This window comes from Bidens hawaiensis, unplaced genomic scaffold (assembly GCF_021521415.1).
Source record: "Bidens hawaiensis isolate Kalapana, Puna unplaced genomic scaffold, B.hawaiensis_p1.1 tig00003141_1, whole genome shotgun sequence".
Taxonomy (NCBI): domain Eukaryota; kingdom Viridiplantae; phylum Streptophyta; class Magnoliopsida; order Asterales; family Asteraceae; genus Bidens; species Bidens hawaiensis.
Genome location: NW_027491170.1, coordinates 616,497 through 627,632, shown reverse-complemented (window position 1 = coordinate 627,632; position 11,136 = coordinate 616,497). Strand labels below are relative to the sequence as shown.

Below are 11,136 nucleotides of genomic sequence, written 5' to 3'. Positions count from 1 at the left end.
CATTCAGACCTAAGGTACCTCTTAACTATTAAGAGGCTACAAACGATAAAGAGGTAGCCTTCAATGACCATTAAGAAGCTACCAAATAGCCCCGTAGCCTCTAAATCATTCAGCATGTCTGTCACTGAAACTTAACCATGAAGAGATGTAACCAAACTCACTCTTAACACTGATCGATGCAGATGTATTTAGAGGCTACCAAACAGCCCCCATAAAGGCACAATCAATTTCATAATGCAAATATAAAGCAAAGTATACGTACCGATAAAAAGTTGTAAGTTTCAAGATATAGTTCTTCCATAACACATGGATGCTATGTACAAATTCTTTGACCATTTTTCCTGATATAAACATATAAACAAAGAATCATATAAATGTAAAATAAATCAATCAATTAAGATTTGATGTAGGTTCATATTGCACCTCAAATATTAAATTAGTATTGTGAAAATATAGTTTTGTAATTATATCTAAACTAGGTATTTAAAGAAAAGCATTAAAATTGTGATAAAAAGTGTTTAGGAGATTATCATTGTAATATTTTTAAACATTATTTATGTGTAAAAACATCAAAATTGTGCACAAAAAGTGTTTTGGGGCCCGACTCAACCCACACCAAAAATTTCATCATTTAAGCCCATTTTGACACCTCAATATATTAATATAGTTTTCGTAATCATATTAAAAAAGAATATTTTAATAATTATGCGCAAGAAGCGTTTAGGGAACCATTTTAACACATGCAAAATTTTTTACCATTTTGATGGAATGTCATCCTTACTAGATCTCGATATACAACGCATGGACTATCTTATAACTCCCTGTATCTTGACAATATGAGCAAGATACCATTTTAAGAAACGAGAATCTGAAAATAATAATACCTTAATATGAGTATACGGAAAAGAGGTAGTCCTAAGCGTTTCTTGAGCAACATCTTGCACTCTCCTTTTTGATGCACTAAGAATAAAAGCCGCTTTATCCTCATTGGCGGCTGCTGATGTAATCCGGTATCCATTTTCCCATCTTCTATGAATCCCTTCGCTAGGGTACAGAAAATCAAGTTCCACCACCTGCACAATTCAAATCTTTTTAAAAACTTTTCACCTTATTAACTGATTATTGTACAAACACACAATAACTAAATTAGTTTTTTTTTAGTTTCAAAAAAATTTAACTATTTAATGACTTAAGGTGCAGGTTCAAAAGGGAACCACAAAAAAGTGGGGAACTCGGGAACCATGTCTTTTACATGTAAAAAACAAATAAAAAATTCATTTTTACATGTAAAAAAGACATTTTTGCATAATCTTTTTTCAAGCGTTTACATATAAACACATGTAGAAGCCGTTTTCATTAAAAATAATTTAAAAAAATCAGTTAAAAAAAGATAAATAATCATATTTTTTACAAAATTTAAATTTTTTATTAGAATGTCTTCTACATGTAACTATAAGCAAAAACTTCAAAAAAGTTTATGCTAAAACTAATTTTTTGCATGCGAAATCGAGTTTTATATTATTTTTTTACATGTAAAAGGCATGGTCCCCACTATAATTGGTAATTGTTAATTGTATTAATTGAATAATCTGTATACAATAGGAGGCCCTGTATATATAGGACATATATTACATCTAATATTAGAAAATCAATTACATATATAACACAAATCTCTGTCTAATATTCCCCCTCAAGCTAATGACGGGGAGCAACTTTTAGCTTGGATCTGAGAAGTAGAAATCGTTGTAAGGATAGGGGTTTTGTAAACACGTCTGCGATTTGATCATCTGTCTTGATAAACTGTATTGAGAGCTTTTTTTGAGCGACCCTTTCTCTAACAAAATGAAAGTCAATCTCCATGTGTTTTGTGCGCGCATGAAAAACGGGATTGGCTGATAGATAAGTGGCGCCGAGATTATCACACCACAAGATAGGTGGCAATGTCATAGAAACGTGAAGCTCCTTTAGAAGTGCTTCAAGCCATGTTAACTCAGCAACAGTGTCTGCTAGGGCTTTGTATTCGGATTCTGTAGATGACCGAGAGACAGTTTGTTGTTTACGAGCACGCCATGAAATAAGATTGGACCCAAGGTAGATGGCATATCCCCCTGTGGATCGACGGTCATCGAGAGAGCCAGCCCAATCTGCATCGGAAAAGGCTGTGAGAGACCATTTGTGAGCATCAGTGTAAGCATGAACAACAGGAGCTGACTTTTGTTGAATCAACAAACCAAGATTAGATGTTCCTTGAAGATACCGAAGAATTCTTTTGACCGCAGACCAATGATTTTCAGTAGGGGAGTGCATAAATTGACAAACTTTGTTGACCGCAAAGGTTGTCAGGTCTGGTAAGAGTTAGGTACTGTAAAGCCCCAACTGTTTGTCTAAATTTCACTGGATTGTCAAACTGAGGGCTATCTCCGAGAGCTAAATTAGAGTTAGGGACCATAGGCGAGTCAACGGGTTTTGACTGAGAGAGACCTGATTTTTGAATGATGTCAGCAATATATTTTTTCTGTGAGAGAAGCAAGTCATTGCCTTTGAAGATTACCTCAATGCCCAAAAAGTATGACAAGCGACCCATGTCTTGGATCGCAAAAGTAGTGCTCAACCGTTGAATGATGTGGTCAATGATTCGGGAATTGTTGCCGGTGAGAATTATGTCATCCACATAAACAAGCATATATAATAATTGACCATTATGGGAATAAATAAACAGTGAAGGATCTGTTCTAGACCCGTGAAACCCAAGTTGTAACAAGACTCCCGAAAGACGATTGAACCAGGCCCTAGTAGCTTGTTTGAGGCCGTACAAGGACTTATGAAGCAGACACACATGATTTGGTTTTTGAGGATCGATAAAGCCTTGTGGTTGTCGTAAGTATACGGTTTCCTTGAGATCACCGTGAAGAAAAGCGTTTTGAACATCTAATTGGCGAAGAGACCATTTCCTTGTAACGGCAAGCGACAGAACCACACGAACCGTGGTGGATTTTACCACCGGACTAAATGTCTCATGATAATCAATTCCCGGCTGTTGGTTAAAACCTTTCGCCACTAAACGGGCTTTGTAACGTTTTATATTCCCATTTTCATCATGTTTCAGCATGTATACCCACTTACAATCAACAACATTAGCATTAGGAACTGGTTGTACTAAAGTCCATGTACCGTTTCTCAGTAAGGCTTTGAATTCCTCTGTCATGGCAGCACGCCATTGAGGACTTTTGTTAGCAATGGCAAAGGTGGATGGTTCAGTTGAGGAAGAGTGAGTGGAAGTGTGAAAAGCAGAAGCATTGTAGGAAGTCCGTTGCTTAGGATTTTGTCTTAGATTTGGAGGGCGTGTACGTTGTTGGGTGTCGGTTGTGGTGGGGATTGAAGTGGATTCTGTTTGGACAGAAGGTTGAGTTGATGATGGAAAGGATGTGGTAGTAGATGGGGCTGTTCGAGCACGCCATTGAGGACTTTTGTTAGCAATGGCAAAGGTGGATGGTTCAGTTGAGGAAGAGTGAGTGGAAGTGTGAAAAGCAGAAGCATTGTAGGAAGTCCGTTGCTTAGGATTTTGTCTTAGATTTGGAGGGCGTGTACGTTGTTGGGTGTCGGTTGTGGTGGGGATTGAAGTGGATTCTGTTTGGACAGAAGGTTGAGTTGATGATGGAAAGGATGTGGTAGTAGATGGGGCTGTTCGAGCAGAATTTTGGTAAGTCTGGTAGGCTGGAACTGTGGGTTGAGTAGCCATAGTAGAGCTGCGCTGATAGGTGGCAACAGGTGGGGCTGTTGGTGGGGAGTTGTCTGGTTGGGGCGAGGTAGTGGGTGTTTGGACAACATTGGTTCGGGCTGAGGGTGATGATGGTTGAGCTGAGTTGGTAGTTGGTTCAGTTTGGGTGGGAGTTGATGAGTGATGATGTTGGTCGTTTGTAGAAGATGATGGTTGTTCATGTGTTGTAGGAAAAGAATAGGATGAAAAGTAAGGATCTGGAGAGGGTGGGGTAGGTGTAGGAGAAGATGCTCGAAGGAAAGGAAAATGTGTTTCATTAAATCGTACATGTCGAGCGATGTAAATACGATTTGTGGTAGGATGTTATTAATAGAAAGGGTTTTATTTGGTGAATTAAAGGCGGTGGAGGCAATATGAAGAATAGGTAAACTGTTGCCATTACCAACAAGAAGGGAATCCTTACCAAAGTAAGGCTCAAAATTGTCAAAGCCAGTGAGATTAGGTGCTGCATGACTGTTTGCACCAGTGTCAGGCAGCCATGATGATGATGCTTGTGAGCGATGATCAGCAAAGTTCGCTTGTGGAGCGTTTCGTGGTGGACGAATTATTGCTGGATCACGATTTGGGCACATAGATGGAACATGCGCAATGCCACACCTGTTGCAAGAACCATAGAACGTATTCTGATTAGACGCCCAAGCAAATCTGGAATTGTTACCTGATGAGGAGCCCGTGTTCCGATTGTTGTTATAGTTTCCTCCCGTGTTCCGGTTGTTGTTATAGTTGCCTCGTCCACGTCGGTTGTTGTTATATGAACCACGGTCACGGTTGGACTGTCCACGAGCACTGTTATAGGCCTGATTTTGCTGTTGTGCAGGTTTCACATTGAAACCTAACTGTGTCATCAGTTGTTGAAGTGATTGTACTGTTTCAGGAGGGAGTTGAAGGTTGTTCTGCGAAGCTGAGTCACGGCTGGTTATAGCCATGATAGCTCGGGTAACAACAGGAAGAGTGGGATCAACCTTCTTTGTCGTGTATTCATGATCAGCGAGTAGCCCAGGTAATTCCAATAAGGTAACAGGAGGGTGTCGGCCAACAAGGGTGGGCTTCAAGTTGTTGTATTCTGCCCGAAGGCCTGAAATAATCAGCATAACATCTTTTTCTTGCATAGCTTCACCAATGTTTGCTAATGCCTCATTATATTCTTGTGATATAAACAGCTGATGATTCATCAGGTTGCATCTCCATCTTGAGGAGTTGGGTTTTCAGTGTGTACTCTCGAGAAGATGTATGCGGTGCGTAAGCACGTTCCAAAGAAAGCCATAGGTCACGAGAAGTATCACCTTGTACATGCTTAAAGGAGGCTTCAGAGATCGTTGACAGCAAGAGCATGCGAACGTGGGCATCATTGGAAACCCATGTTGGGTAGTCAGGGTTCGGTTGTTGTGTGGGTGGCTCTGGATCTTTGCCAGACGAGGAAGAATTAGCAGTGATGGTTTGGGATGGACATGGAAGAGAACCATCAATGTAAACATACAGGCCGTTGGTGATGAGAAAAGGTTTGATCATGGTTTTCCAATATCCATAATTGGTGGGACTTAGGGTAAACCCGAACTTGTGAGAGTCGTGGTTGGTTTTCTCCACTGTGGTGAAGGAGATGATGGCCATTGTTAAGAGGTTTGGAAGAATAGAAAAAAAAAAGAGAGGCGGCTGTTAGGGTTGAATGATCGGTGGCTGTGATACCATATAATTGGTAATTGTTAATTGTATTAACTGAATAATCTGTATACAATAGGAGGCCCTATATATATAGGAGGACATATATTACATCTAATATTAGAAACAATCAATTACATATATAACACAAATCTCTGTCTAATATCCACTGAACTCACCCCAATGACTTAACGGGTAAAACCAACCAAGTATTTATAAGAAATTAATTAAATGGTTTAAATTCAGGAATCCAGATGTGTAATAATAAATTAAACCTTTATTAACAAAAAAACATTAGGCCTAAAATTTTAAGCCCAACTTCATTATTTTGGGCCCAAAGCTTTCAAGCCCAAAAGGTAAAACCGAAACCATGGGTAAACCTTTAAAATAGAGTTCGGGAAGGGTAAGATGGATAAAACTTTAAAATAAAAAAAATGTATAAGTAAAAAAACTAAACCTGATTAGTATAGCTTGCATCACGAGACATCACAATGCCCCATTTATTTCCCGCAGTGGTCATTGCAGTGACCAAAAAGCCTTCCTTCCATTTCTTGTTGATCCACTTGAACGGAAACACATCACTTACTTTGTATGATTGTTGTGTATACGGTGTCCCTAATGACAGGTAAAATCAAAAAACCGTATAAGGGTATATCGGGAAATTCAAAATCTTGAAACTTGACTAAACTTTAATTCAGAACTTACCCTTTGACATTACAACCAACGTGCTACCATTCATTGCACCCGCGAGTGATGTGATGTAGTAATTCTTCTCCCAGTGTTCCATGATCCATTCCTTAAATAGAGGGGCAAAACAGTCATTTGGGTATTATTTTGGACAATTATTTTGGAACGAATCAAAATTAAAACATGGATAGTAATTCCAAAAACATAACACAATTTAAGATAGAACAAAGAAAACTTTCCCCTATATGCATTTATAATAACAACCGACTTGGAGAACTTGCAAAATTTAACTAGACAATTAAAATAAAATAGAAAATTTAGTAAAGAATAACCACCCGTATTTTTTTAACTGGGTAATTATTTTTGAACATGGAAATTCCAATGCATAACACAATTTAAAATGCATAAAATTTGACACACATTTTAGTTAGCATAATGACAATTTTACCCTTAATGCATTAAACAACTTGGAAAACTTGCATGATCTAATTTAACAATTGTTGATCCACTTTGTCAAAACCATAAATTATTACTATTACTATTACTATTAGTCTATTATGTTATTATTATTATTATTATTATTATTACTGCTACTACTATTATTACCTTGCGTAAAAAAACAGGGGATATATCATGAACTTGTGCAGTGAACCCCGTCCCCGCATCCATAATTAAAGCCCAAAGATTTTGAGCCGATGCTACAGAACTAATGTAGATCCCATCGTTCTTCCCTTGTTCCACATGCTGATGTAATCTTGAATCCTTTACATTGTATTAATACCTATAATTCAAATATATATAGACGATAAGAATGATTTATCTATTTATCTATCTATTTATATATATATGTATATAAATATATATATACAACTATTCTTGAGTTCTTGGATGAATAAAAATAACAATTATGTAAAAAGTTCTCTAATTTAAATTTGTATATTACCAAATATATATCTTTAAAGCCATGAGCAGATTGAAAATTAGTTAGGCTTGCAAACGAACCGAACAAACACAAACATAGCATGTTGGTGTCTGTTCATTTAACTTCGAACAAACGACCGAGCAAGAACAATTAAACGACCGGGGTTTTCTTGTTTGTAAAATAAATGAACATGTTCGTGCTTGTTTATGTTCGTTTGTTAACTATATCAACGAATGTTCCACGAAGACAAATGAACGTACGTCATGTGTTCATGTTCGTTTGTTTGACTAAATGAACAATTTATTTTGTTCATGTTCGTTCGCTTAATAGATAAGCAAACTTCCTGCCAAACGTCCATGAAATGTTCGCTGAATGTTCGGTTCATTTACAGGCCTAATAATTAGTAATTTAACTACATTAAGAAAATCTAGGGATATAGCTTACAAACATTTTAATTGAAAGTAAAAGTATTTCATAAAAAAATACAACAGATATATCATCGAAAATTTTAACAATTAAATGAATAGATCTAAGAATATATAAAATTGTCAAACCAATCAAACTCATACCTTTGTTTCATCGGTGTTCTTGACGTAAAAACACATATCCACTGATTGGCTGGAGTTCCGAGCCTAATTTTCTTCCTAGGCTGAGTGTCTTCCAAGCTACTAGGCATTCTTCCCCTCTTTTGTCCAACCTAAAACACATATAAACGAATAAAATATTATATGAAAAGAAACTCATTCATTTTACTAAAAAAAAGAGATTATTACTGAAACAATAAAACCTGTAATCATATTTTACACACTAGTTATTCATTTAAAAGAAACTTATAAAAGAAAAAATGAAGACCAAACAGATTGAAAGTCTCCTAAACTGTATTTATAATTTGCATAAAACAATAAAATATAAAAAATCAATTCACAAAAAAAATTAATTATTTAAAATTATTAGTTTGTAATCATGTTTACACATTTATTATTAATAAAAAAGATAAAAAGTTAACAAAAGAAGAAAATGGGTCAAAAGTTGCATAAAACACCTAGTCAATTACTTTAATAAATGTAATTATTAATAAGCATTAGTTTGTAATCATGTTTATATGTTAAATATCAATAAAAAAGATACATTTTTAACAAAGAAGAGAATGGGTCAAAAGTTGCATAAAAGATAAATGGTCAAATGTTAATAAAAAGATGAAACATTTTACAAAAAAAAACAATTTAGAAATCAAAAACCAACCTTTATGGCGCCATCTATTCTTAATGGGCGCAAAGATGCATTAGAAACCAAGCAATTTTCAAACAAAGCTTATGAGTAGTTAGGTTCTTCATCAAATTTCATATTTGTCACCATTTCAAGAAATTGTTTGAAAGGTGAAGGACAAAAGTAACAGAGATTATCGGGAGACGTTGCCATCTTCTTTTTACAAACAAGAAACCCTTTGTTGTCACCCTGCAATATAAAATAAAATATATATAGTCAATAAATAATGCCAGCAATGCAATATTATTCATATTTTATAGACAAACTTTTTATTCAAATGACTCTAATTTTAAATGACTAGAGATGTAAACGAGCCGAGCCAAGCCCGAGCTCGACTAGGCTCGAGCTCGGCTCATTTTATTAATTATTATAAATTTGTTTATAGACAATCTGTTATGACTTTTATATATTGTTTAATTATACATTATATGTTATATATTTAATTATTTTATCATAATTTTAAATATAACTATTATTTTTTAAAAACTTACATTTAATATATTAAAAAATTAAAAAAACTATAAAAATAATAGAATAATTCAGGCTCGCAAGCCTGCTCGAGCCCAAAAAGTATAACTCATGCTAGGGCTCGTTTATTAAACAAGCCTACTTTAATACTTGAGATCGTTTAAGCTCGACTCGAACTCGTTTAAGCTTAGCTCAATCCGAGCTCTTACCGAAAAACTTACAAATTACTATTATTATTATTATTATTATCTCAAATGTTAATCATTTAAATTTATTTATTCTAAAATCATTTTAAATCTAAAACATACTAATAATTAATTTTTTCTATTTGATCTCACATGATTTTAGTCTGAAACATGACTAATAATTAATATTTTTTATTTGATCCCAAATGTGAGGTGTTTTTTACTTTTATTTAATTTGCATCAACTAATGTAGTGTACGCATATCTAACATAGTGTTGATATGGCTATGTAATGTAATGTAGACATATTTTCAAATGCAATCATAATCAATATAGTGTATGCGTATCTAATGTGACGAAGATACATAATGTAGTGTAATATGGTTACGTAATGTAAGCAAAATTAATGTTGTGTAGGCATTTGTTTGCTTATATAGCGTAGTGCTATAAAAAAATGTAGACCTATCTTAATATATCTAACTATCTATATAATTGTCAACCATGAAATCCTATGTGTCGCTCTCATGTTGTTCCCTCCATTCTCTAGAGCCACCAGATTGCTTGATTTCTAAATGGAGGATTCTCATGCATTTGACCCGAATTCATGGTATGGGTCTCAGCAAACCCGGATAGTTTTTAAATGAGTTATAACATCTCATTTATTTGTGAAACTGTTTCATAATCAAACAATAATTTTCACGGGTCATGGGTCTCACTAACCCAAATAACACTTAAACGGGTTATAACATCTTATTTATTAGTGAAATAACCCCTTAATAATCAAAGAATAATTTCCACGAGTTATGGGTCTTACCGAACCCTAGCTAATAGCCCTCAAATGGGTTATAAGATCTCATTTATTGGTAAACACTTTCATCATCAAACCCTAATTTAATTTCTCTCCTTTACATGTTCTCCGATGTTGGTCTATTATCTCCATCGCCGGTTAACTTCCAATACTACCACCACCGTCTACTATATCAACGTCCCCTTTTTCATTAGACAAATATTTGTGTTCATATTTGTTTATTTAAAAAAATTAACATGCTCGTGTTCGTTTATGTTTGTTCGTTAAAAATCTAAAAAATACACATCTTAATTGAAAAAACCCAAACATTATAAAATATAATAACAAACTAATATATATGTGTTAAATTAAAACTAAATTACGTTAAAAATAAAATAAATCATCATAAAATAGCAAAAAGATTAAAAACAAAAACTTAGATAAACTCCCGTAACACGGGAGGATCAAACTAGTTATTAATATATTTATGTATCACAAAACATTTCCACGTATCAAGCTCTACTTCATTATACTCTTGTACAAACTCTACTTCATTATACTCTTTCCACGTATCAATACACGTGTCTACTTCATCATAATCTTTTCACGTGTAATGTCATTTCCACCATCATCCAATCAGCCCATTCTTCACATTTCCTACCGTCATTTCATCGCACACACTAAATCGATTTGGTACGTCCAAGAAAGCTAAATCAACTTCTCTCTCTCAAACGCATCATAGGCTGACAATTAATTATTATGGACGGCATTGTATGATATTCAACGTTGACATGGAAAACATTGTATATATCAAGACGATCAAACGTTGAACAACACGAGTCAACCATATATTTATCATTTGTTTGATATTCATTTGTATCCCATTAATTTGACATTCTAACATTTACATTGATGCTACGGCAGATATGGTTTCAGTCACTTTGTTTGATGATTTTCTCAGTGAAGTCGGAGTTCCAGGTAATTTTTATAGGCTTGAGTATCATCCATAGCCATTTTTTTTTTACAATTTCTGCTTATGCTTGGCAAAAATACATATGTTATGAGGGGCGCATAAGCAAGTCAATAAGTAACTAAAAGTTGGTCTATCCGATTTGGTCTATATAGCAAGGTAAAACCTTAATTTCCACTACCTTTACAGCATAAGAATGTGCAGTTTACATATGAATGTTATTGAGAGTTGTTTTTGGCTTATTATATGCAAACGCTAGAGACTCGACAGTTCTTATTATGTTGCGGAAGTTGGTGTAAGATGAAGAAATATTTATTCGCGATCATTTATTGTGCTATTTACTAATGGTTTCATATATGTGGGTTTCGTATATGTGCTAGCACTTATTAAAGAATATCCTATTGGAATATTTGGAAAT

The 11,136-nt window shown here is 34.7% G+C and overlaps 1 pseudogene across 1 annotated transcript; it reads right to left on the bottom strand.

Annotated features, from left to right (window-relative positions):
• Window positions 1-258: 258 nt before the first annotated feature.
• Window positions 259-8,492, bottom strand: LOC143622415 (casein kinase 1-like protein HD16; annotated as a pseudogene). Its single transcript, XR_013151700.1, has 7 exons — window positions 8,286-8,492; window positions 7,613-7,740; window positions 6,728-6,902; window positions 6,140-6,230; window positions 5,892-6,049; window positions 885-1,073; window positions 259-341 (listed from the first exon to the last, which is right to left on the bottom strand). The product of XR_013151700.1 is annotated as a casein kinase 1-like protein HD16 (transcript).
• Between the last annotated feature and the right edge of the window lie 2,644 nt (window positions 8,493-11,136).